Below are 24,472 nucleotides of genomic sequence, written 5' to 3' on the forward strand. Positions count from 1 at the left end.
ACAGGGGGAGATGGTTAGAGGCTGCGGACATGGTACAGGGGGAGATGTCTGAGGCTGCAGACATGGTACAGGGGGAGATGGTTAGCGGCTTCGGACATGGTACAGGGGGGAGAAGTCTGAAGCTGCGGACATGGTACAGGGGGGAGATGGTTAGAGGCTGCGGACATGGTACAGGGGGAGATGTCTGAGGCTGCGGACATGGTACAGGGGGGAGATGGTTAGAGGCTGTGGACATGGTACAGGGGGAGATGGTTAGAGGCTATGGACATGGTACAGGGGGAGATGGTTAGAGGCTGCGGACATGGTACAGGGGGAGATGTCTGAGGCTGCGGACATGGTACAGGGGGAGATGGTTAGAGGCTGCGGACATGGTACAGGGGGAGATGTCTGAGGCTGCAGACATGGTACAGGGGGAGATGGTTAGCGGCTTCGGACATGGTACAGGGGGGAGAAGTCTGAGGCTGCGGACATGGTACAGGGGGGAGATGGTTAGAGGCTGCGGACATGGTACAGGGGGCGATGTCTGAGGCTGCGGACATGGTACAGGGGGGAGATGGTTAGAGGCTGTGGATATGGTACAGGGAGGAGATGGTTAGAGGCTGCGGACATGGTACAGGGGGAGATGGTTAGAGGCTGCGGACATGGTACAGGGGGAGATGTCTGAGGCTGCAGACATGGTACAGGGGGAGATGGTTAGCGGCTTCGGACATGGTACAGGGGGGAGAAGTCTGAAGCTGCGGACATGGTACAGGGGGGAGATGGTTAGAGGCTGCGGACATGGTACAGGGGGAGATGTCTGAGGCTGCGGACATGGTACAGGGGGGAGATGGTTAGAGGCTGCGGATATGGTACAGGGGGGAGATGGTTAGAGGCTGCGGACATGGTACAGGGGTTGATGTCTGAGGCTGCGGACATGGTACAGGGGGAGATGTCTGAGGCTGCGGGCATGGTACAGGGGGGAGATGTCTGAGGCTGCGGACATGGTACAGGGGGGAGATGTCTGAGGCTGCGGACATGGTACAGGGGGAGATGGTTAGAGGCTGTGGAGGGGTCTTACCTGGCCATGATGAGAGGCGCACGCTACTGCTGGGCCACTGCAGTTTTTTACTTCCAATTTAAAAATGGCGCCCCGCCAAGGCGGGACGAAATGCTTAGCTGGGAGGAGGTGGGACGGAGAGAAGATATCCTTGGGTCTGAGAGGAGGCGGGGCGGAGGCGGGACGAACTGCTTAGCTGGGAGGAGGCAGGACGGAGAGAAGACATTCTCGGGTCTGAGAGGAGGCGGGACGAACTGCTTAGCTGGGAGGAGGCGGGACGGAGAGAAGACATCCTCGGGTCTGAGAGGAGGCGGGGTGGAGCAAGTGTCAGGCTTAAAGGAACACACACACATACAGGACTGGTGACTGAGGTTGATCACTGAGGCTCAGCGAGTAACTGGTGAGTATCCTTGCGACTGGGAGTGTCCTTGCGACTGGTGAGTATCTAGCGACTGGTGAGCATCTTACCACTGGTGAGTATCTAGCGACTGGTGAGCATCTTACCACTGGTGAGTATCCCTGCGACTGGTGGGTGTCCTTGCGACTGGTGAGTATCCTTGCGACTGGTGAGTATTCTTGCGACTGGTGAGCGTCCTTGCGACTGGTGAGTGTCCTTGCGACTGGTGAAGTGTCCTTGCGACTGGTGAGTTTCCTTGCGACTGGTGAGTGTCCCTGCGACTGGTGAGTTTCCTTGCGACTGGTGAGTGTCCCTGCGACTGGTGAGTGTCCCTGCGACTGGTGAGTGTCCCTGCGACTGGGAGTGTCCCTGCGACTGGTGAGAGTCCTTGCGACTGGTGAGTGTCCTTGCGACTGGTGAGTTTCCTTGCGACTGGTGAAGTTTCCTTGCGACTGGTGAGTATCTTTGCGACTGGTGAGTATCTTTGCGACTGGTGAGTGTCCTAGCGACTGGTGAGTGTCCTAGCGACTGGTGAGTGTCCCTGCGACTGGTGAGTGTCCTTGCGACTGGTGAGTGTCCTTGCGACTGGTGAGTGTCCTTGTGACTGGTGAGTTTCCTTGCGACTGGTGAGTGTCCCTGCGAATGGTGAGTGTCCTTGCGACTGGTGAGTGTCCTTGCGACTGGTGAGTTTCCTTGCGACTGGTGAGTGTCCCTGCGACTGGGAGTGTCCCTGCGACTGGTGAGTGTCCTTGCGACTGGTGAGTGTCCCTGCGACTGGTGAGTTTCCTTGCGACTGGTGAAGTTTCCTTGCGACTGGTGAGTATCTTTGCGACTGGTGAGTGTCCTAGCGACTGGTGAGTGTCCTAGCGACTGGTGAGTGTCCCTGCGACTGGTGAGTGTCCTTGCGACTGGTGAGTGTCCTTGCGACTGGTGAGTTTCCTTGCGACTGGTGAGTGTCCCTGCGACTGGTGAGTGTCCCTGCGACTGGTGAGTGTCCCTGCGACTGGTGAAGTTTCCTTGCGACTGGTGAAGTTTCCTTTGCGACTGGTGAGTATATTTGCGACTGGTGAGTGTCCTTGCGACTGGTGAGTGTCCTAGCGACTGGTGAGTGTCCTAGCGACTGGTAGTGTGGTGCGACTGACCGGCTGTGCGATTGTGAGGGTGGTGCGACTGAACCGGGCTGTGAGACTGTGAGTGAGTGCGACAGGAGTGTGGTGCGACTGACCGGGTGGTGCGGCTGGGAGTGTCGTGCGACTGATCGGGCTGTGAGATTGTGAGTGTTGTGCAACTGAGTGTCAAGTGAGTGAAGCGGAGTACCAGAGGGTGAGAAGGTAGAGTTAGGAAGTCAGGAAATAGCCACATAGGATAGTCTTAAATCACTGAATCCCCATTAGATTAGATTAGTAGGTACAATGCCCGGCGGGTGTGGAGATGCGACTCGGTGTAATATGTATGCGTTCCTCAGACATGTGATCGAGGGCGAATACAAATGCGCAAAATGTAAGCACGTTGCTTCCCTGGAAGCTCAGGTCCTGAATCTAGGGAAGCAGCTGGCAACACTGAGACGAATGTCCATACCGGAGGAGAGCCAGGATCGTACCAGTCAGGTGCAGGCAGGGGTCTGCACAGAGGTGGGCGGAGTATCGGAGGTGCAGGCATCAGAGCAGAGTAGACATGTGACAGTTAGGAAGGGTAGAGGGCAAAAAGGCAAGGAGGCTGATCCTGGACTGGAGCACCCCAATAGATACGCCCCGTTGTGTGATGTTGGGGAAACCAGTCAGGGACCAGCATTGCTGGAGCAGAGTGACGCCCCTAGCTGCCAGGGGAAGAACTCCTCCAGTGAGGCTGGGAGAAAGGGAAAGGAAAGACAGGTGCTGGTGGTAGGGGACTCAATTATTAGAAGGACAGACAATGTAATCTGTGACAAAGACCGTGTGTGCCGAACAGTCTGTTGTTTGCCGGGCGCTCGGGTTCGGCACATCGCGGATCGGGTGGACAGATTATTGGGTGGGGCTGGGGAAGACCCAGCTGTCATGGTACACGTGGGTACCAATGACATAGGCAGAGGAAGACGGAGAGTCCTAAACGATTTCAGGGACTTAGGCGCTAAGTTGAGGACTAGGACCTCCAAGGTAGTATTTTCCGAAATACTACCTGTACCTCGAGCCACACCAGAGACGCAGCGGGAGATTAGGGAAGTTAACGAGTGGCTGAGGAGCTGGTGTAGTAAGGAGGGTTTCGGGTTCCTGGAGAACTGGGCTGACTTCTCAGTCGGTCACCGGCTCTTTTGTAGGGACGGATTGCACCTAAATGGGGAGGGTGCAGCCGTACTGGGTGCGAGGATGGCCAAAAAGCTAGAGGGGCTTTTAAACTAGGAAATGGGGGGGAGGGTACAGATGTAGAATTAGCCAGTGGAAAGCAAGTTTCAGAGGGCAGAAATGGGGGCACTAGCGGTAGGGTGTACGGAGCTCCTATACCCAGGATGGGTATGGGGAAAAATCAGGAGGGCAACCTAAAAACATCAAATGAGGATATATGTAGCCGCTCAAAATTAAGAGGTTTGTATACCAATGCCAGAAGCTTGGCCAACAAGATGGGAGAGCTAGAGCTGCTGTTGTTGGAGGAGGACTTAGATTTTGTGGGGATAACTGAGACTTGGTTTGACAGCTCTCATGACTGGATGGCGACCATTCACCTTTATCGCAGAGATAGAGAGGGTAAAAAAGGAGGAGGGGTATGTCTGTATATTAAGAACAGTGTGCAGGTAAATATGAGGGATGATATTAATAATGGAGCTAAGGACGAGGCAGAATCCCTATGGGTAGAGCTTCAAAGGGAAGGCACAGTGGGGAAGGTAATATTGGGCGTATGCTATAGGCCCCCCAACCTGAGGGAGGAGGGGGAGGCGGACCTCATGTTACAGATAGGATTGGCAGCAAGGATGGGAAATGTCATTATAATGGGGGACTTTAATTATCCAGATATAGACTGGGCAGATGGAACCGCGCATTCGGCCAAGGCTAGGCAGTTCCTAAATATCTTGCAGGACAATTTCATGGGTCAGATGGTGAATGCACCGACAAGAAACAATGCGGTACTTGACCTACTGATTACCAACAATACAGACCTGCTCACGGATATAGAAATACGGGAGAACTTAGGAAACAGTGACCATAGGTCAATAAGTTTCAGTATTAATTATAGTAATAGGAAGCAGAGGGGTAATTTAAGGACGCTGAATTTCAAAAGAGCCAATTTCCCAAAACAGCGCTCGCTGCTAGAAAATATCAATTGGGATAGAACCCTGGGAACAAAGAACACGGGGGTAAAATCGGAGTGCTTCAAGAGCATACTTAACAAGGGGATTTACCAGTGCATTCCAAAGGGAAATAAATTTAAAAGAGCAAAATTAAACCCTGGGTGGCTAAACTCCAACATAAAAATGCATATTAGTGCTAAAGGAAAGGCTTTCAAAAAATACAAGGCTGAGGGGTCATTGGCAGCATTTAAGCATTACAAAGAGTGTAATAAGAAATGTAAAGATGAAATCAGGGCGGCTAAAATAGAACACGAGAGACATATAGCGGAAGAGAGTAAAAAGAACCCCAAGAAGTTCTTTAAGTATGTAAACAGTAAGAAAGCGAGGTCAGAACACATTGGCCCCATAAAAGATGACAAAGGAAATATGGCCACTGAGGACAGGGAAAAGGCGGAAGTGTTAAATAATTTCTTCTCTTCAGTCTTCACAAAAGAATCGGGGGGCTACACGAACCCAGCTTGTAAGGCCAATCTAAACAACACACCTCAGGAAGTGCCGCCATGGCTAACAGAAGACAGACTTAGAACTAAACTTGAGAAACTTAACATAAATAAATCATCGGGACTGGATGGCTTGCACCCGAGGGTTCTTAAAGAGCTCAGCCAGGTGATTGCCAGACCATTATTCTTGATCTTTAAGGATAGTTTACAGACAGGTATGGTGCCAGCAGATTGGAAAAAGGCCAACGTAGTACCAATATTTAAAAAGGGGCCGAGGTGTATCCCGGGTAACTATAGACCTGTCAGCCTAACATCTGTAGTCTGCAAGATTTTGGAGGGGATGTTAAGGGACCACATACAAGACTTTAGTAATGAAAACAATATAATTAGTAGTAATCAGCATGGATTTATGAAAAATCGTTCTTGCCAAACCAATCTATTAACCTTCTACGATGAAGTGAGCTGCCATCTAGATAAAGGTAAGCCAGTGGATGTTGTGTATCTGGACTTTGCAAAGGCCTTTGACACCGTTCCCCACAAACGCTTACTGTACAAACTAAGGAAGGTAGGTATGGACCATAAGGTGAGTACCTGGATAGAGAACTGGCTTCAGGGGAGAGTCCAGAGGGTCGTGATTAATGGGGAGTACTCGGATTGGGCGGGGGTGGAAAGTGGGGTCCCCCAGGGTTCTGTCCTGGGGCCAATCCTGTTTAATTTATTCATAAATGATCTAGAGGAGAGGATATCGAGTACAATCTCAGTATTTGCGGACGATACTAAACTAAGCATGCCAATATCTTCTATACAGGATGTGGAAACCTTACAAGCGGACCTAAACAAAATAACGGGGTGGGCAACTACATGGCAGATGAGGTTTAATGTTGATAAATGTAAAGTAATGTACTTGGGGGCCAGAAACCAGAAAGCAAGCTACTCACTAGGGGGGGAACCTCTGGGGGAGTCTAGGATGGAAAAAGACTTGGGGGTACTGGTAGACAACAGGCTTGGCAGTGGCATGCAATGCCAAGCAGCTGCAAGCAAAGCCAACAGAATATTGGGATGTATAAAAAAGGGGATTCACTCCAGAAATAAAGAGATTATTCTCCCGCTCTACAAGACTCTGGTCTGGCCACATCTGGAGTATGCTGTCCAGTTCTGGGCACCGGTCCTCAGGAAGGATGTGCTGGAATTGGAAAGAGTCCAGAGAAGGGCAACAAAAATAATTAGGGGAATGGAGGACATCAGCTATGAGGAAAGACTACAAGCACTGAACCTATTCTCTCTAGAGAAGAGACGTTTGAGGGGGGATATGATATCAATGTACAAATACTGTACTGGCGACCCTAGCATAAGGAACAAACTATTCAGAGTAAGGAAATACAACAAGACACGTGGCCACTCACTAAAACTAGAGGAAAGGCGGTTTAACCTTAAAATGCGTAAGGGGTTCTTCACTGTAAGGGCGGTAAGGATGTGGAATTCTCTTCCACAAGCAGTCGTATCAGCAGGGAGCATTGATAGTTTCAAAAAACTATTAGATGGGCACCTTAAAGACCACAACATACAGGGGTATACAATGTACGGTTAAAAGCAAACACACACACACATCATAGGTTGAACTGGATGGACTGATGTCTTTTTTCAACCTCACTAACTATGTAACTATGTAACTGCTTAGCTGGGAGGATCCGGAATGGAGAGAAGACATCCTCGGGTCTGAGAGGAGGTGGGGCGGAGGCGGGACGAACTGCTTAGCTGGGAGGAGGCGGGACGGAGGTCGAGCATAATTGTAATAATGCAGAGCTTGCTGATTAAATTTTTTCTCTACCTCCGTCCCATCTCCTCCCAGCTAAGCAATCTGTCCCGCCTCCTCTCAGACCCGAGGATGTCTTATCTCCGTCCCGCCTCCTCTCAGCTAAGCAACCAGTCCTGCTGCCGCCTCTCTGTCAGCTATGTATTAAATTTTAGAACACCGGCCCTGTCACTGGAGCTTCGGCGCCCCTCCTCCGCCTCAGCTCGTGGCGCCTGGGTGCGGTGCACCCCGTGCACCCGCCCAGGATCGGCCCTGCTTCTTCATCTGTCAGTATTACAGAGGAGGGGGCGGAGAGCTGCAGTTAGAGCCCATGTACAATGTGTGAGAGCTGATTGTAGGAAAGGCACACACCCTCTTTCCACACACAGCACAGAATGAAGGCAGGATACAAAGCTGTGTTCTGAATAGACAAGCTGTGTGCTAAGCTCTCCTCCCCCATCACAAATGTATCTCACGTGTCAGGAAAACTTGTCAGAGGTGACACATGCTAATAACAGAGGAACGAAGCACCATAGAGAAACTACACTTAGAGTTTTGGAGATAGACAAGTAAACACCACAGATATATGTGCTTTGTTCACATTTCATTACTGAGGTTTACAACCACTTTAAAGTGTAACTCCACTTTTGTTGAGAAAAAAACATTCCCCTCTGGGTGATCTATGTACATCGCAGGGATTAAAACATAGGTATTATTCTGAAGAAATCTCTGTTTGTTCCACTGTGCTGAGTGGGTCTAATGGGAGTGGTTTCATAATTATCAATCAGCTGTGCAGCTACTGGGAACTAATGAGGAAATCTGCTGGACCTGCATCCCTTTAGACGTGTTCCTATTGGGAATATCTCACCAAAAATTACATTTTTGTTGCAGGGGATGCCAGAAATCTGACTTGTATCTAAGGCAGACTTCTGAGAAAATTGGTGAGCCAATCACACAAGCAAGAACTTATGATTCTGGGGTGTGGTCAGTACACATTCTGTGTACAGAACAATTCCAGATATCCATCTTGCATTGCATTTTCAGAAAATTACAGCGCTGCATATTGAACAGGAAAGGTGATTTTTAATAACATTCAATTACAATAGGACTTGTGTTGCAATTGTATACGCTATAGTATTTTTCTTTGTTTGTGATTTTTTTTCCCTACGAAAGTGGAGTTACCCTTTAAAGCGGAGTTCCGGCCACAAAATCGATGATTTTGGGCCATCTGCTTGCTTTTCGTCACCTGAAAAATAAATGGATAGTTACGATTTTTTTTTTTTTGTTTACTTACCTTGTTATTGAAGAAAATATACTCACCTTTCTTCCACTTCCTTCCTCTGCGGCCACTGCCCGCGCCATCACTTCCTCTTTGCACTGATTCCTGGGAGCTGAACATCATCGCTCCCAGGAATCAATGCGCCTGCACCGGCCCCGCTCGTCAGTTTCCGGTGCGGGCGCGTCGTTCCCTTCTAAACAGCTTCTGGGCATGCCCAGAAGCTGTGGAGGGATTACGCGCCCACATCGGAAGTGACGAGGCGCATTCTGGGAGGAGAGGACACGGAAGAGGACGTAGAAGAGGACGCGCTGGCTTCAGCTGCCCACATCCGAGATGGCAGCGCTGGAGAAGAAATTTTCAAGGTAAGAATTTCTTCTAAAAGGTTATTGTGGAATGTATTAGCCCTGACTGTCCCGGGGGTATTTTTATTGAAAAAACTTTTTTGTGGCCGGAACTCTGCTTTAAGTTTTGCATGATGTTCCTGGGTGACCCTTGGGTAGGAGGCTAGTTGCATGTGATCTGCCTAACCAGAGCCTGATTGTCTTTTTTTTTTTTCTGTTTACGTCTCTATTGATAAGCATTGAAGTCCAAGTGCCTGTTGGATGTATTCCCCTGAGGTTTCAAATGCGGGCAGGGAAGTTTTTCTGCTTATCATGCATTTCTGTGTCACATGGATTTCTGCATGTTAATCTGAAACTTCACCTTTTGAGCTAATGTAATCTTTTTAGAATACAATGCCTGCCTAAAGCTGGATATTCGCCTTATAATCTGGTTGTACAATTTCATTTAGATTTACCAAATCTATGTAATCGACCTACCTAAACAATCTATTTGAATTTCTGTATAATTAGCCAGGCCCTATTATTACATAGCTGTTAGTATTTTGGTTGCACAATCTTAAAGTAGAACTATAGAAAACTTATATTTTTTTTTTTTTCATTTTGGATAGAGCATGGGGGGGTTATAAAACCCCCTTTAGATTTTTTTTTTTCTGCAATCTGTGTCCCTTTCGTGGAGATTTCCCTTTACTTCCTGTCCCATAGCCAAACAGGAAGTGAGAGAAATCCCTGTAAATTAAAGAAATTCCTTATGAACCCCCAGCTCACCAGAACTAACGTCCCTATTGGAAGATTTCCCCTCTATTACTTTTCTGGGGACAACCCAAAATTTGGGATTTTCTTTTACTTTCACTTTCAATGATAATGGTAAACAGGACAAATAGAGAGGGTGAATCTCCCTAACGGGTACACAGACAGCTATAACAACTGACAAGTGTTGTAATCCATCTCCACTCTATCCAAAATTAAATAAAAAAGTTGTGCTTTTAGTAATACTTTAAGAAGGATGTACAATCAGACTGTCACATGTGTGGCCATCTTAGGTGTGTTTTTTATGTCTGTCTGCTGCTTTTATGGCATAACTATCATTTTGCAAAGACAGCCAGTGTGACATTGATGATTGTATGCCTGCATCTGACTGCAACATAAATAAATGTTTGCCTTTGAATTCAAGTTACTTCCACTGTGATGCAGTTGTTTCGGTACACTATGTAGAATGTCTGTGTGATTCTGTCTTTGTATCTGCTAAGCTAACTTCCCAATTTTACACACTGCCTTTTATATAAGGGAAGCTAAACCACAACGGTTTGCTGTAGCAATGATTACAACAGTTTAACTGTTTAAAAGACATGCAGTCTACATATCGCCAATGTCAGTATCTCTTTATTATACAGTGGCGGTCTCCAACCTTTCTAAACAAAGGACTAGTTTACTGTCCTTTAGAATGTATGGGGGGCCGGACTGTGGCCTGTAGGAGTAGAAAATGCCCCAACATCAGTGGAAGTAAGGAATGCTTCAGGATTGATGGTCAGTGGGACTAAAAAATTGCATAACGTCCGTGGTCAGTAGGATGGGGAATATTGTCTCATCACTGGTATTGGTAGGAGGAGTAGTGCCCCTTTGTTGGTATCAGTGGGGTGCCCTATTTTTTATATAAGTGGGAGGAATAATGCCCTATCATTGGTGTCAGTGAGAGAAAAGGTGCCTAATGTTTAGTATCTGTGGGAGTAATAGTACCCCATTGTTGGTGTCAATGGGAGGAATGTTTCATTGTTCAAACAAATGAAAACCACCCCAACCTATAACTGGTCTTTTCAGCAAGGAAGGGCAAAACATGTCTAAACAACAAACAAAAAATTCCCAGCTCACTTACCGGCCAGCCTGCAACAAACCAAATTGACCATGTCTTAAAGTTCCCGTTAAAAACAAGGTGTTTCGTTTGCACACATTTGCAAATATCTGCATAAGCCGCAGCAGTCACATCACAGCAATCCAGTGTACTGCAGTCCTAACTTTATCATTTTGAGAGTCTCTTGAGTTGAAGCACATATACAGTATAATAATGGATAGATTAAGGGCAGGTAGGCCTGGAGGAAGCCCGCCCCTCCTTAAAGGTATAGGGATGCTCTGGACACCTAGCAATAGCAAAATGGCAGCGAAGGTATCCAGTGTGTCCCCTCACCAATTCACCAACAGCACAAACAAATAGCAACCACTCCAACCTTTTCAGCAAGGAGCACATGTCAAAAGTCAACAAACACAAAATTCCCAGCTCCCTTCCCTTCAACAAACCAAACTGACCCTTTCTAACAGTTAACGTTAAAAACAAAAGGTTTAACCACTTGCCGACCACTGTTCAATAAAGAGAGCAATTTTAATTAATTATATGGTGTGATAATTGTGATCATCCTCTCTCCAATTGCCCATACAAAGCCCCATCTTTCTCTTAGTATTTTGTTATGTTCGATTGTTGGTGTCAATGGGAGGAATAATGCCGACTGTTGGTGTAAGTGAAAGGAATGGTGTCTTATTGTTGGTGTCAGTGGGAGGAATAGTGACTCGTATTAATGGAAGGGATAGTGCTCCAAGGGACAAAGGAAAGCAAAGAGCCATGTGTTTGGAGACCAATTGTCATGCAGTAACCACATACACTATATTGTCAAGAGTATTGGGACACCTGCCGTTACACGCACTTGAATGGCATCCCAGTCATAGGTCATAGTCCGTGGGTTCAGTATTGAGTTAGCCCACCCTTTGCAGCTATATTGTCAAAAGTATTGGGACACCTGCCTTTACACAAGGTTTAGGAGTGTGTCTATGTGAATGTTTGACCATTCTTCCAGAAGCGCATTTGTGAAGTCAGGTACTGATGTTGGACGAGAAGGCCTGGCTTGCAGTCTCCACTCTAATTCATCCCAAAGGTGTTCTATCAGATTGAGGTCAGGACTCTGTGCAGGCCAGTCAAGTTCCTCCACCCCAAACTCGCTCATCCATGTCTTAATGGACCTGGCTTTGTGCACTGGTGCACAGTCATTTTCGAACAGAAAGGGGGGTCATCTACAAACTGTTCCCACAAAGTTGGGAGCATGAAACACATGAATGAGCAAATTTGGGGTGGAGAAACTTGACTGGCCTGCACAGAGTACTGACGTCAACCCAATAGAATACCTTTGGGGTGAATTAGAGCGGAGACTGCAAGCCAGGGCTTCTCGTACAACATCAGTGCCTGACATCACAAATGCTCTCCTGGAAGAATAGTCAAACATTCCCATAGAGACACTCCTAAACCTTGTGTAAAGGCAGACAACCCAATACTTTTGAAAATATAGTGTATCTAATTTTCTTATATATCCTGGTTCCATTCCAGGTAATAGAAACAATTACACATTACAAAGAAGTAATGTCAGGACACCAATAATACAGTAGATAATCTTTGAGTCCTTCCCAAAAGGGACTGGTAAAACCTACTAAAGGAACAAACCTATCTTTCACATTTATTAGAAGAATACTCATCTAAAAAAGCTTACTATGATAACACCATAAAATCTCAATCTATCTAGTTTAAGTAGTAAATATTCAATGTCATACAGCCATCTGCTCCCCAAATGTCTGTTGTGTTTTTCCCCCAATTTACACAACTCTGAACCCAAACCAAACAATTTTGTATGATTAAGTTTGTTGCCTTTGCACATACTTTAGATCTGTGTGCATCCAGTACAGACATGTTTTTCTTGGCAAAAAGTATACATCACAGAAAAGTACTAACACATAAAATGATAGAATACAGATGATTATTAAATTTGGATTTACAGCAAGCTAAAAATATGGACTAGTCACCTTTGGCAGCATTACAAATTTGCATAATGAAGGAAGTATTTATCCTGGGAAATACACTAAACAGTGCAATTTCAAGCTGGTTAAATTTCGGTTGATTACCAAGACCATTTTGTTCATCTACTAAATCATTAGATAGATAAAAATTTAAACATCAACTCCTGCAAAAGCAGACATTCCTGATCAGCAGCCAGTGCCTGTTCTGAAAGAAGCACATGAATAATGTACATGTTGAACACTTTCATCGTTTATAGAGTTGGGTGAGCATCTAAAGAAATTATATTTTGGCCAGGCGGGTTTCATGCCCAATAAATCTACAGCAGTTAGCCTTAGATGACTATATATTAATATGCAGACACTGGTGGATAATATGGGTGCTAGAGTCCTGCTGTTTTTAGCCACTAACAAAACATTGGACAGTGAGGAATGGTGATACTTATGTGCAGTATTGGAGAACTTTGGATTTGGTTACTATATTGCCATCCCCAGGCTGTGGTTAGGGAGGGAGGTAGAATTTTGCAAGCTTTCGAACTTAGTCGTGGTACTAGACAGGGGTTTCCTCTTTCCCCTTTACTGTTCACCCTCGCCATAGAGCCTTTGGTGGACAGAACTCAGACCAGTGACTCTATAGAGGGCTACATATATGGTATATTGCATGAAAAAATCATGCTCTATGCCGATGATATGTTGCTTTTGGGTAATACTGGTCCCTCCTTGAGAGTGGTGATGGAAATAATCTCAGAGTTTGGAGAATATTCACGACTGTCCATTAATTGTCCACTTTATTACAGCTGGACAATTCCATTAACTCCCAATTTACTTATTTTTGCCCAGTACCAATTGTATCTGCATTTAAATACTTGAGAATTATAATCTCCTCTACGATCTCCAATTATTGTTGTCTGAATCTTCTATTAAGGTCTCTGGATAAGGTGAAACTATAGATCAAGCTTTGGCAGGTAGAGCAAATTTTGTCAAGATGATACTATCGCCTCAACTACTTTATTTTCTATACAATACTCCCAATGGTATATCTTTTTAGAATAGTTAATTCCATGTTTTGCTCCTTACTCTGGAAAAATTGACCAGCAAGGATTAGACTAGAATAGCTACAAAAAGCTAAAGATACGGGTATCCTGGGTTTTCCAAACCCCTGGCTTTACTATCTGTCAGGTCAACTTAAAACCAAATAAATTATACCCAACTTACCGGCTAATGCATAAAATATGGTTCAAGACAAAACAATTACAACAAGTTTTAGGATTTACAAAAAATACGCAAAATTAAACAATCATGCTTATCCCAAACTGGCAAAGTTGCAGCACACTATTAAATGGCATGCATTGGGCGTAAAACACTTGAGACATATTTTTGAAAAGGGTTTTGTGCTTACCTTCAACCAACGACAATCCCGCTTTGGTATTCCGTCCACAATGCATTTTTACTATCTCCAACTACAGCGCGCAATTAAGGCCCAATTGTCATTAACTGCTCCTAAATTATCCCCGACTCCCCGATATCTTTTAATATGATGCAACAATCTAGTTCCACTAAGAGCTTTATCTCTGGATGTATTGCAATGCTATTGGCAGATTATCTGGAGCTTTACCTCAACTCGGCTATGTAGGGACAGGAAAAAGTTGTAGGTACCATATCTGGGGAACAATGGGAGGAGGCCCTGGAGTCTGTCCGTTTGCTGTGCCTTGAATGTGACACAAAGATTATCACAACTCTATATATTATTGAGAGCATGTCATACCCCTTATAAATTATTCTCCTTTGGTATACGTCCTCACCCATTATGTGCACGATGTTGTAGAGACACAGGTGATCTCATACATTTACTGTGGAGGTGCCCAAAGCTCCACTGGTACTGGAATTTTATAGTTACCACCAATAATAGTACTTTTCAATTGACTATACCTGTTGACCCTAAACCGTGTCTTCTGGGCATTCTTGATGATGTGGTGCAGGATGTTTATGTCAGGAAGGTAGTGTCTCAAGCCCTTTTCCAGCCCCTCAAACTTATCTTACTGAATCAGATTTCGCAGTCCCCTCCCAGTTCTCAAATGTGGATAGACCATATGGGAGTATTACTTATATATGAGCGTTTAATATATCAACACTGGGGTAACCCATCTAAATTTGAAAAAGCGTGGGGAGGCTGGTTGCCCATACCAGGCCTTGCTCCAGTAGATTTAATTTTGAACAGATTATTATTGTATCTTCAAGGATTGCAAAGTAGTGAAATTTTATACTATGGGGAGGTGGGCGAGGTGAGGGTTATTCTATTAATCTGCATTACCTTTTTAACAATGAGCGAGTTGTGGGTACAGCAGCACAGTTATGTGTATAAGTATGCTTTGCTATGTTTTACGCATATCTGTGAAACGTGCCTGCAATTTTTTGTGTGAACTGACTCTTCGAACTGTAATGTTTGTTTGCATTGTATGCTGAGTGTCTAATAAACCTTTTTCTGATAAAAAAATATACATTTATATTTATATACAGTATATATATATATATATATATATATATATATATATATATATATATATATATATATGTATATATATATACACAGTATATATATATATTATTTATTTATTTTTTTTTTTTTTGAGGGCACAATACAGGCAAACTTGTAAAAAGTGTATTTTCCTCAGGCCAAGAGAAGGCTTGTAGCTGTGAAAGACCAGCTTAAGTTTATACAGACTCTGACCTTTCAGTTGATCATAGATACCGTATTTTCCGGCGTATAAGATGACTGGGCGTATTAGACGACCCCCCTAATTTTCATCTACCGGTAATACTTATACTTAGGTTACCTTGGAGATATTATACTCGGCGTATAAGACGACCCCCAATTTTTGGGGGATTTTTTTGAGGTTCAAAAGTAGTCTTATACGCCAGAAAATACAGTAGATAGAATTTCATATGAAAATTCTTAGGAAAAGTTTTAGGAAAATTTGTACAAAAATTCTGAGAATATTCTCACAACAATTGTTTGTCATTTGAAAGACTGTTTGATTTTAACATTTGATTTTGGAATGAATGGATTTAACAGAGCAATACCCATATACATTGTTAGAAATTAGTTTGTTCAAGAAATATTTTCCAACCTGCTCCATTAAGAATCTTCTTGTCACTGCGGTCAAAAATAAATGTGGATTTGACCCAGTAATGATTAGAAAAATGAAAAAAACTTTCTTAAAGCCTTTTTTTTTCCCAAGAGTGGTTTGAAATCCTATCCATCTATAGCGAGCTTTCTCAAATAATTTGTTAACCAAGGAATTTTTTTTCACCAATGTCTGTACCACTGTCTGTATCAGCTATTTAGGAGCTGAGCCAAGCTGAGGTCTTCTTTAATTTTCCCTGAGCACAGTACACTGACATAAAGCCCAATTAGAGAGCATAATGTAAAAACTAAAGGTCAATTTTCTAGTCTCAGAGGGCAATCTGGGCATCTGTAGTGGTGTGAAAATGTTTCATTATCACTGCTTGTTACTTATTACCCATTGTTGTAGCTGCTGTTCCAAGTGGTGGTAGTACTAGTGAGGTGTACTGACTAAACAGGGAAACATCCAAAGACATTGACACTAAAGCCCCGTACACACGTACCGATGGTCGGCATACAAATGTTCCTCTTTTCTCCCCGGGATGTCGGTGTCAGCTGAAAAGTGCAAAGACAGCACAAGGACAGCACAAGAATTTTGTCCGCCGACTGCAGAAGTGATGTCATGTAATGGTTAACTTTCCCTGTGTTTTCTATTTTCTGAGCATGCCCAGTCTTGCAAATCTGCGGTCTGTCGGCCGAATTGTGTACTGACAGGCGAACAATCGTCCGTTCTGGTGTCGGCATACAAAAATTTTCATGTTTGCAAGAAAGACTTTTGTCCGCGGATTGTGCGCAGACATCTGTCGGAGGCACCATACTAACACGCGTACAATCGGCAGATCCTTCGTCCACCGACGTTTGTATGCCGACGATCGGTACGTGTGTACGGGCCTTTAGACAGATTGTGTATGTTGTTGCAGCTCTGTACTTTTTTCAGAGCTGCATACTCTATAAGATTTTAAAAGAAGCTTGACTAGTTTACAGTGACTGCATTACCAGCATCCTCCCCATTTACATGTGTAATTGGTGGACACGTGGATAAATGCTATTTATGTTTTATGTTAAGACACCACAGAACATGCCTGATGTTTGGGGGGATGAGATGTATATTTTTGCTGCTGGCTCAGATTAACTGACCATGCAAAGCAGATAATATGATGTATTTTGTATCTACCATCCACAATCCTGCATTGCTGCAGCAGATGATTTAGAATCCCTGGCCAAAAACAGAGGATCGGGAACTTTAGGCGCTACATCAGTTGGTTTGGTTTAGGTTTTTGATTGGACTGGACTGAAGGAGGAAGTGGACTGCCTTGCTTTTATATCATTTTGGAGGCAATACTTCCTTAAAATTATGTATGTGTGACCTACAAAGCATTTCCTATTTTTTCCCCTGTAGTAAGGGTTCCTGCTAATAGTGGATTCATGAACACTAATATCTGCCAATGTAGATAAGGCCTTTGCTTAAAGTGTTACGAAACACACAACAGCAAAATCAGTTTGAATATGCAGTAAAGCATGCCTGTTATACTCACTGTGGAACCTAAGGGGTTAATCCTCTGCATTGTGTAAAAAGGCTGTTTAATCCTGTCTTCTTTGATCCTCCCCTTCTTCTACTGCCCCCAAGCCATCTCCTGATAGAACAGAGCTGTGGGGCCAAGATGCTCATTTTGGTATGTATTGCTAGAAAGGTTTTTTTGGGGAGAGGGCATGTGATCAGCACAGGGCCAATTAGCACTGTCCAGACAGAGAGTCAGGGGTCCTGCAGCCTTATAGGACAGTCAGGGGAGAATGAAAACTCCTCCTACAAACCTTAACCAGACACTGATAGAGTCACAAGACTGCTCTAACTGCTGATAAGAAAAGGTATTTAGCAGTTTATATTTACAAAAGTATTGCATTTCCATGTTCTGTGTACTGTGGGAGACCAGATATAGTGAATGCAGGGTGCTAGGTTTAGTAACAGTTTAACTGTAAGCCTGTGGTTCTTTGAAATCTCTTGGAGTATTGGTGTAATCTTGGTTGGTGAACCAGACCTTGGGAAAGTAAAAATTATGTTAAATTACCTCCATTTTTACATAATCTGCCTGAAAGTGTACTGGTGGAGTCCAAACTCTTTAAAATAGTTTTGTAACCTTTTCCATCCTGGTGAGCATCATTTACTGTTTTTAGAGGTCCTCCGTACACACTTCCAAAAACCTATGTTGCGAAGCTTAGACTTGGCTACACACAAAAACAGTATGTAACTTATATTGATATTTTTTTTCTAGAAATAAAATTATATTTTTTATTATTATTTTTTTATTTATAAAGGATAAGGTTTAACACATTTATTTAAAGAGGAAGTAAACCCTCCTCTACAACTTGTACCTATAGGTAAGCCTATGATAAGGCTTACCTTTAGGTACTGTAAATATCTCCTAAACATGTACCGTTTAGGAGATATTTACCTTACATGCAGCCAGTGACGTCACTGGCGCATGCGCTCTGAAGGAACGGCCGCTCGTGCCGTTCCTTCAGAGTCCCATGCCGTGACTGTCGGCTCTCGCGCGCGTGCACGGGAGTGACGTCACCGCGGCTCCGGCCAATCAGATGGCCGGATGCCGCAAGCCCGGAAGACGGGCGACTGGACATGTCGCCCGTCATAGAGGTGAGTGAGCGGCACGGCGGGGGCTCGTTCTAAGGTAAGTATTGCATAATGAGCTAATATGCGATGCATACTAGCTCATTATGTCTTTCTCTAGCAGGGTGAATAAAAAAAAAAAAATAAATATGCGAGTTTACAACCTCTTTAATTAGGTTCACAACCTTTAAAGCACCACTTTAAAGTGGTTCTAAAGGCTTTATTTACCATAATGAATTACATGCAGGCATGTATAACATGTTTGTTATTTTAAAAAAAACATCCACATTAGTAACCAATATTTTCCTTACAACTAATTGTATCTCCTATCCATGTATTGTCGAGATATGTATAAAAATGACCTCCTAATACTACTTCTCGGTTTTGGATAAAGGAAAGCATGCACAAAGGAGCAGGGTGTGACAAAGCTAAAAGGGATTGCTTTGGGCTATCAATTTACAAAGGAGCCAACAGAGGTAACAGGGCTGGCTTTGGACTCTTAAGGAAAGATTTACTAAGACTGAAGCACTCATAATCTGGTGTAGCTGTGCATGATAGTCAATCAGCTTCCAACTGCAGCTTGTTCATTTAACCTTTGACAGTAAAACCAGAGGCATAACTACAACCTTCTGGGCCCTGGTGCAAGAAACCATGAATGCCCCCCCCCCCCCGACCCTCTGGTCCCAGACCCCTACCTCCGGGCCAGGGGCCCTTTACTCCCATCGTGGGGCACTTTATTACAGCACTACAGCGGCCCCCTTCCTTTCCATCTTGGGCCCCCCCCCTCACGTTGGTAGAATGCCAGGGTCCAGTCGCAAAACTAACCTTTGTGGCCCTGGTAGTTTCGCCACTGTGTATCACCTGTGTTTAGATACTGCTATAAATGTTATAGATTTTACTGACATATAAGATCTGCACTCCCAGCTTCCAAAAGGCTTTTAAACATGATGGTACTGATTGGCTCATTGCACGGACCCTGAGCGGATCACCAATGACAGGAGAACCAGCATACCCATTGCCAACCTCAGGAATATGAGCTGCGGTGGTGCAGGAGGAGAGCTCTGACAGCTGGGGACACCAATGGATAAACAGACTGACAGCACTGGGCTAGCAGTAGTTGGGAGCGGCGGGGGAACCAAGCCAGGCGGTGGATATCAGTACCAGCCAGGGCTTGCGCAGGGATTTTTGTCTACACAGGTAAAGGTGCATTTTGGTGCCCCACCCCCCCTCACCTCTCCACAATGAAACCCCCCCACCACCCCTCTCCTCTCCACAATGCAACCCCCCCCCCCCTCCCCCACTGTCTACAGTCGCGCTGGGACCTCAGCAAAAATCCTCTCCCCATTTCTGGCACAGATATTCTCCCCCAGGTCCTCCTTTCCAGCAAAAAAACCCTCCCCCATAAGTACTTTCCCCAGTTCTGTCACAAACCCCACTATCCGAATCTCCTCTCCTAGTACAAACACCCCCCCAAAAAAAAATAAAACACAAATCCTTTCCCCTTCTAATACAGATCCATACTGCCCAACCACCCTAGTTTGGTGGGACCCTCCTGAGATACAAATTAAATCCTGTTTATCCAGACTGTTCATACCAGAATGCTGTGAGGGAAACCCGCATCTTGAAGGTGTTTTCTACACTGTATTCAGAATGCACTGCTGTAGTGATCTGCAGCAGGTGTGTCACCTTAATGACTCCCCAAATGTAGGTCGCAAATGCAGTGTTTGCCTGCACCAGATTGTATGATCAGAAGTATCATGCGATCCAGTTGCTGTGCATTTTGTAAAGTAGAGCATGCACAGCTCTGAATGAAGATGGGCACAATTTCAGCCCATTCAAATGAAAGGGCTGAAATCGCACAGCACCGGGAAGGCATGTGAATCACACAGCAACACAGTGCGTTTCTTTGTGATTCGTGGTGTGAGCTGGCCCTGAGTCCTTGAGCCCAGTGCCGAAAAAAGTTCCAGCTCTCGACTCACTAATTTGCCTGACAGGGGGGCACTAGTTTGGGCACCTGGGGCGATTGCCCTGAATCTCTAGCGAGGTGCCTGGGATCCCAGACACCATGATTGTCTCAATAGCAGCCAGCATCTCTTTGAAGAAGAGGGACAAGTTGTCAAAAAAGGATGCTCACAGTGATTTGGGAGGGATAAGAGGATGCTGTATGTGCTAGGTGGCACTTTGAAGGGGAGAGAACTGGTGCTGAAGGGGAGGGGGGGGTCGAATTTTATATTTAACCCCCCTTCTTGCACAAATTCTCTCCCCTCCCAAAGTGCTCCCTAGCACATACAGCATCCTCTTATCCCCCCCAAATCACTGTGAGCAGATATTGTAATCTTCAGTTTTAGTAAATAACTCCTATAGCGTACAGGGAAGCAGTAAATGGTAAAGTTAACAGGGCCAATATTTGGGCTCCCATGTACATTAGAGCAGGACAAAATAAGCATGATTGCCTTTTGCTCTTAAATAGTTCAGTAACTTTCAAACACCACTCTAAATGTAAAATAGATGGCCTTATAACATTTTCAAACATCCACATTAGTAACTAGTAATATCCCCACATCTCAAGTGTATCTCCTATCCATGTATCAATGGTGGTAAACTCAAGTTCCAGACACTTCGAGAGGGTCGCATGATAGCAGCATGTTATTGTGCATTGAGGTCTTTTGCAAGTTAGACAGCCCATTCATTTTGAATGGGCTGTAACACACCTTAGCACCCCAAATATTCAGTCTTTCTGCAGTTTTTTGCAGTGTACTGAGATGCACACTAATAAGAATGTGGGAGGAAAACAAGCCCACCATTGTTTTTAATGACATCAACAGTAACCCCAAGCATTGGTGTCAGTGGCTGCAATCAAACCTCCCAGCTTTGCTGTTAATAGGAAAAGTAATAACTTCCAGCAATGGTGTCAGTGGACACAATAATAATCCCACGCATTAGTGCCATGGGGAGAAATAATAACTACCAATATTGGTAATAAACCTATTACAAGACAATTTTATGGTGCAGTTTATTGAGGCCCCCGATTAAGAATGATGCTCTGCTGGACCTGGTAATCTCAAACCATGCAGAGCTTATTACCAATATTCATATAAAAGAACATCTGGGTAGCACTGACCATAATATGATTTCATTTAATATTTGTTGTAAAGAACAAACACATATGGGAAATATAAAAACACTTTAGAAGGGAAAATTTTCCAAGGATGAGGGCTGCTCTCCAAGACTTAGACTGGGAGGGAATATTGGCATCGATGAACACAGAACAGAAATGGTAATTCTTCAAAAAGACTGTATGTGAACTCACTGCAAAGTATATTCCCATGGGCAATACGTTTAAAAGACTAAAAATAAAACCTATGTGGCTCACGGTCAAAGTTAAAAAAGCTATAAGTAATAAGAGGAGAGCTTTTCAAAAATATAAAAATGAAGAAACACTATCGTTGTTTAATTGTTACAAAGAAACTAACAGAATATGTAAAAAGGAAATCAAGGATGCAAAAATTCAAAATGAACGACAGATTGCAAAAGATAGTAGGACAAACCCCAAAAAATTCTTCAAATATATTAATAGTAAAAAGGTCAGGTATGAGCATTTAGGCCCTTTACAAAATAATCTGGAGTGGGTGACTAGGGACAAAGAGAAGGCAAATGTATTAAATACTTTCTTCAGCTCTGTGTATACAAAGGAGCATGGGGGAGCTTATGGCCATAATTGGTATTGGCACAGCCCCAAATGGTCTACAATGGCTCAAAAAAGATATGGTCCAGAAATATTTAAACAGAATAAAGCTGAAAGAAGCGCCTTGACCAGGTGGCATCCACCCATGTATCTTAAAAGAATTGAGCTCTGTCATTTCAAAGCCATTGTTTCTAATTTTTAGGGACTCATTAAGGACTTGAATAGTACCACTGGATTGGCTTAAGTCCAATATGGTGCCTATATTTGAAAAGAGATTAAAGTCTTTACCAAGTAACTATAGACCTGTTGGTTTAACTTCTATAGTCCGGAAGATACTGGAGAGCTTAATAAAAGACCACATAGATGAGTTCTTGCTGGAAAAAAATATTTTAAGCAACAGACAGCATAGTTTCATGAAAGACAGAAGTTGTCAAACAAACCTGATTTTCTTTTTATGAGGAGGAAAGTAAAACCTTGGACAGAGGTGTGGCTGCAGACGTAGTATACTTGGATTTTGCAAAAGCCTTTGACACAGTTCCCCACACATCGCTAATGTGCAAGGTAGAGCCTAGAGGCTTGGAAAGATCAGTTTGTAAATGAATAGAAAACTGGCTAAAAGACAGAATTCAGAGTAGTGGTTATTGATTCTTACTCTGAATGGTCTAAGGTTATCAGTGGTGTACCCCAACATATAGTGTTGGGACCCTTACTTTTTAAAGTGATTGTAAAGTCTCATGGTTTTTAGAAATGCATAGAATGCATTAGGATTAAAAACCTTCTGACTTTACAACTCCTTTAATATATTTATAAATGACATGGGGTCTGGGATAAAAGGTACCATTTCAGTCTTTGCAGATAACACCAAGCTATGCAGTGGAATAACTTCCTTACAGGATGTCTCCAACTTACAAGCTGACCCCAATGCACTGTTTAATTGGGCAATTATGTGGCAAATGAGGTTTAATGTTGATATATGTAAAGTTATGCACTTGGGGGCTAAGAATATGCATGCATCATACATACTAGGAGGAGTACAACTGGGGGAATCCATAGTGGAGAAGGATCTGGGTGTTCTGGTAGATCATAAGCTTAATAATAGCATGCAAAGCCAAGCTGCGGTTTCCAAAGCAAGCAAAGTCCTTTCTTGTTTTAAGAGAAGCATGGATTGCAGAGAAAAAGAGATGTTATTTTGCCCCTGTCCAAATCATTAGCAAGATCTCATGGGGAATATTTAGTTCAGTTTTGGGCAACAGTTCTCAAAAAGGATATCGGGGCACTGGCGAAAGTGCAGAGAAGGGCAACCAAACTGATAAGAGGCATGGAGGAGCTCAGCTATGAGGAAAAATTAGAGGAACTGAATTTATTCTCTCTTAAGAAGAGGAGATTAAGGGGGGATATGATCAACATGTATAAATACGTAAGGGGTCCATATAGTGAACTTGGTGTTGAGTTATTCAGTAAAGGTCATTGCTGAGGACAAGGGGGCACTCTTTACATCTAGAGGAAAAGAGATTTTGTCTCCAAATATGGAAAGATTTCTTCACAGTAAGAACTGTTAAAATGTGGAATAGACTCCCTCCAGAGGTGGTTCTGGCCAGCTCAGTAGGTTTCTTTAAAAAAGGCCTGGATTCTTTCCTAGCTGTTCATAATATAACTGGGTACTAATATGTATAGGTAAAGTTGATCCAGGGAATATCCGATTGCCTCTCGGGGATCAGGAAATAATTTTTTCCCCTGCTGTAGCAAATTGTATCGTGCTTTGTGGGGGGTTTTCGCCTTCCTCTTGATCAACTTTGGGTATAGGATTGTGTATGGGATTGTATGGTTGTGTTTTTTTCTTTTTTTTCTTTTTCCTTTTTTATTGGTTGAGCTAGATGGACTTGTGTTATTTTTCAACCTGACTAACTATGTAACTATGGTGTAAACAGATTCAATAATAACCCCTAGCATTGTTGTCTGTGGCTGAAATAATAACCCCCAGCACTGGTGTCAATGGCTGCAATAATAAACAGCAGCATTTTTGCTAGTTGGGCAATAATAACCCCCAGCATTGGTTTTAGAGCCAACAATATTAAATCCCACAAGAATAGAGGGTGTTGGATGCAGATTTCTTTATGGCAAATTACATTTTCACTGGGCACACTGGCTCTGGTTTATCAGCACTTCACAAAAATAGGACTACCCTAAAGATCAAGAAAAAAGGACCTAGAGTTGGAAATCCACATGGATAGATTCCACTGAAATCTCCAAACAAATGTTTAAGAGTCCAAGGTTTTAATAATTGAATTTATTCATAGCAGAAAAATGCCAATGTGTTTCAGGGGCAAAACACACTCCCCCTTCATCAGTTCTTAGAAATGTTGACAGTGCTCAAATAGATTTAGGTACACAGACTCCAAACAGACCTGCACTGTGCACTTTGATGCATTCACTGACAATAGCTTAGCCTGTCTTCCTGAAACTGTTCCAAGTAAGAAAATCACAGTGAAGATCTAGTCTTTTGTTCAGCCAATCAGTGATCACATAATCAGGAAGTCCATCTCACCCCCATCTTAAATTGGAACTTGTGGACAGGCAGAATTTTTTATTTTTTTTTTTAACAGAAATTATT

General features: G+C 43.8%; 1 protein-coding gene across 1 annotated transcript in view; it reads left to right on the forward strand.

Annotated features, from left to right (window-relative positions):
• Positions 1–24,472, forward strand: part of ARPC1B (actin related protein 2/3 complex subunit 1B) — an 88,443-nt gene that overhangs the window by 12,976 nt on the left and 50,995 nt on the right. The gene's annotated exons all lie outside the window — the stretch shown is intronic.

The sequence above is a fragment of the Pelophylax lessonae genome, assembly GCF_965119305.1.
Source record: "Pelophylax lessonae genome assembly, chromosome: 6".
In the NCBI taxonomy this organism is placed as follows: Eukaryota; Metazoa; Chordata; class Amphibia; order Anura; family Ranidae; genus Pelophylax; species Pelophylax lessonae.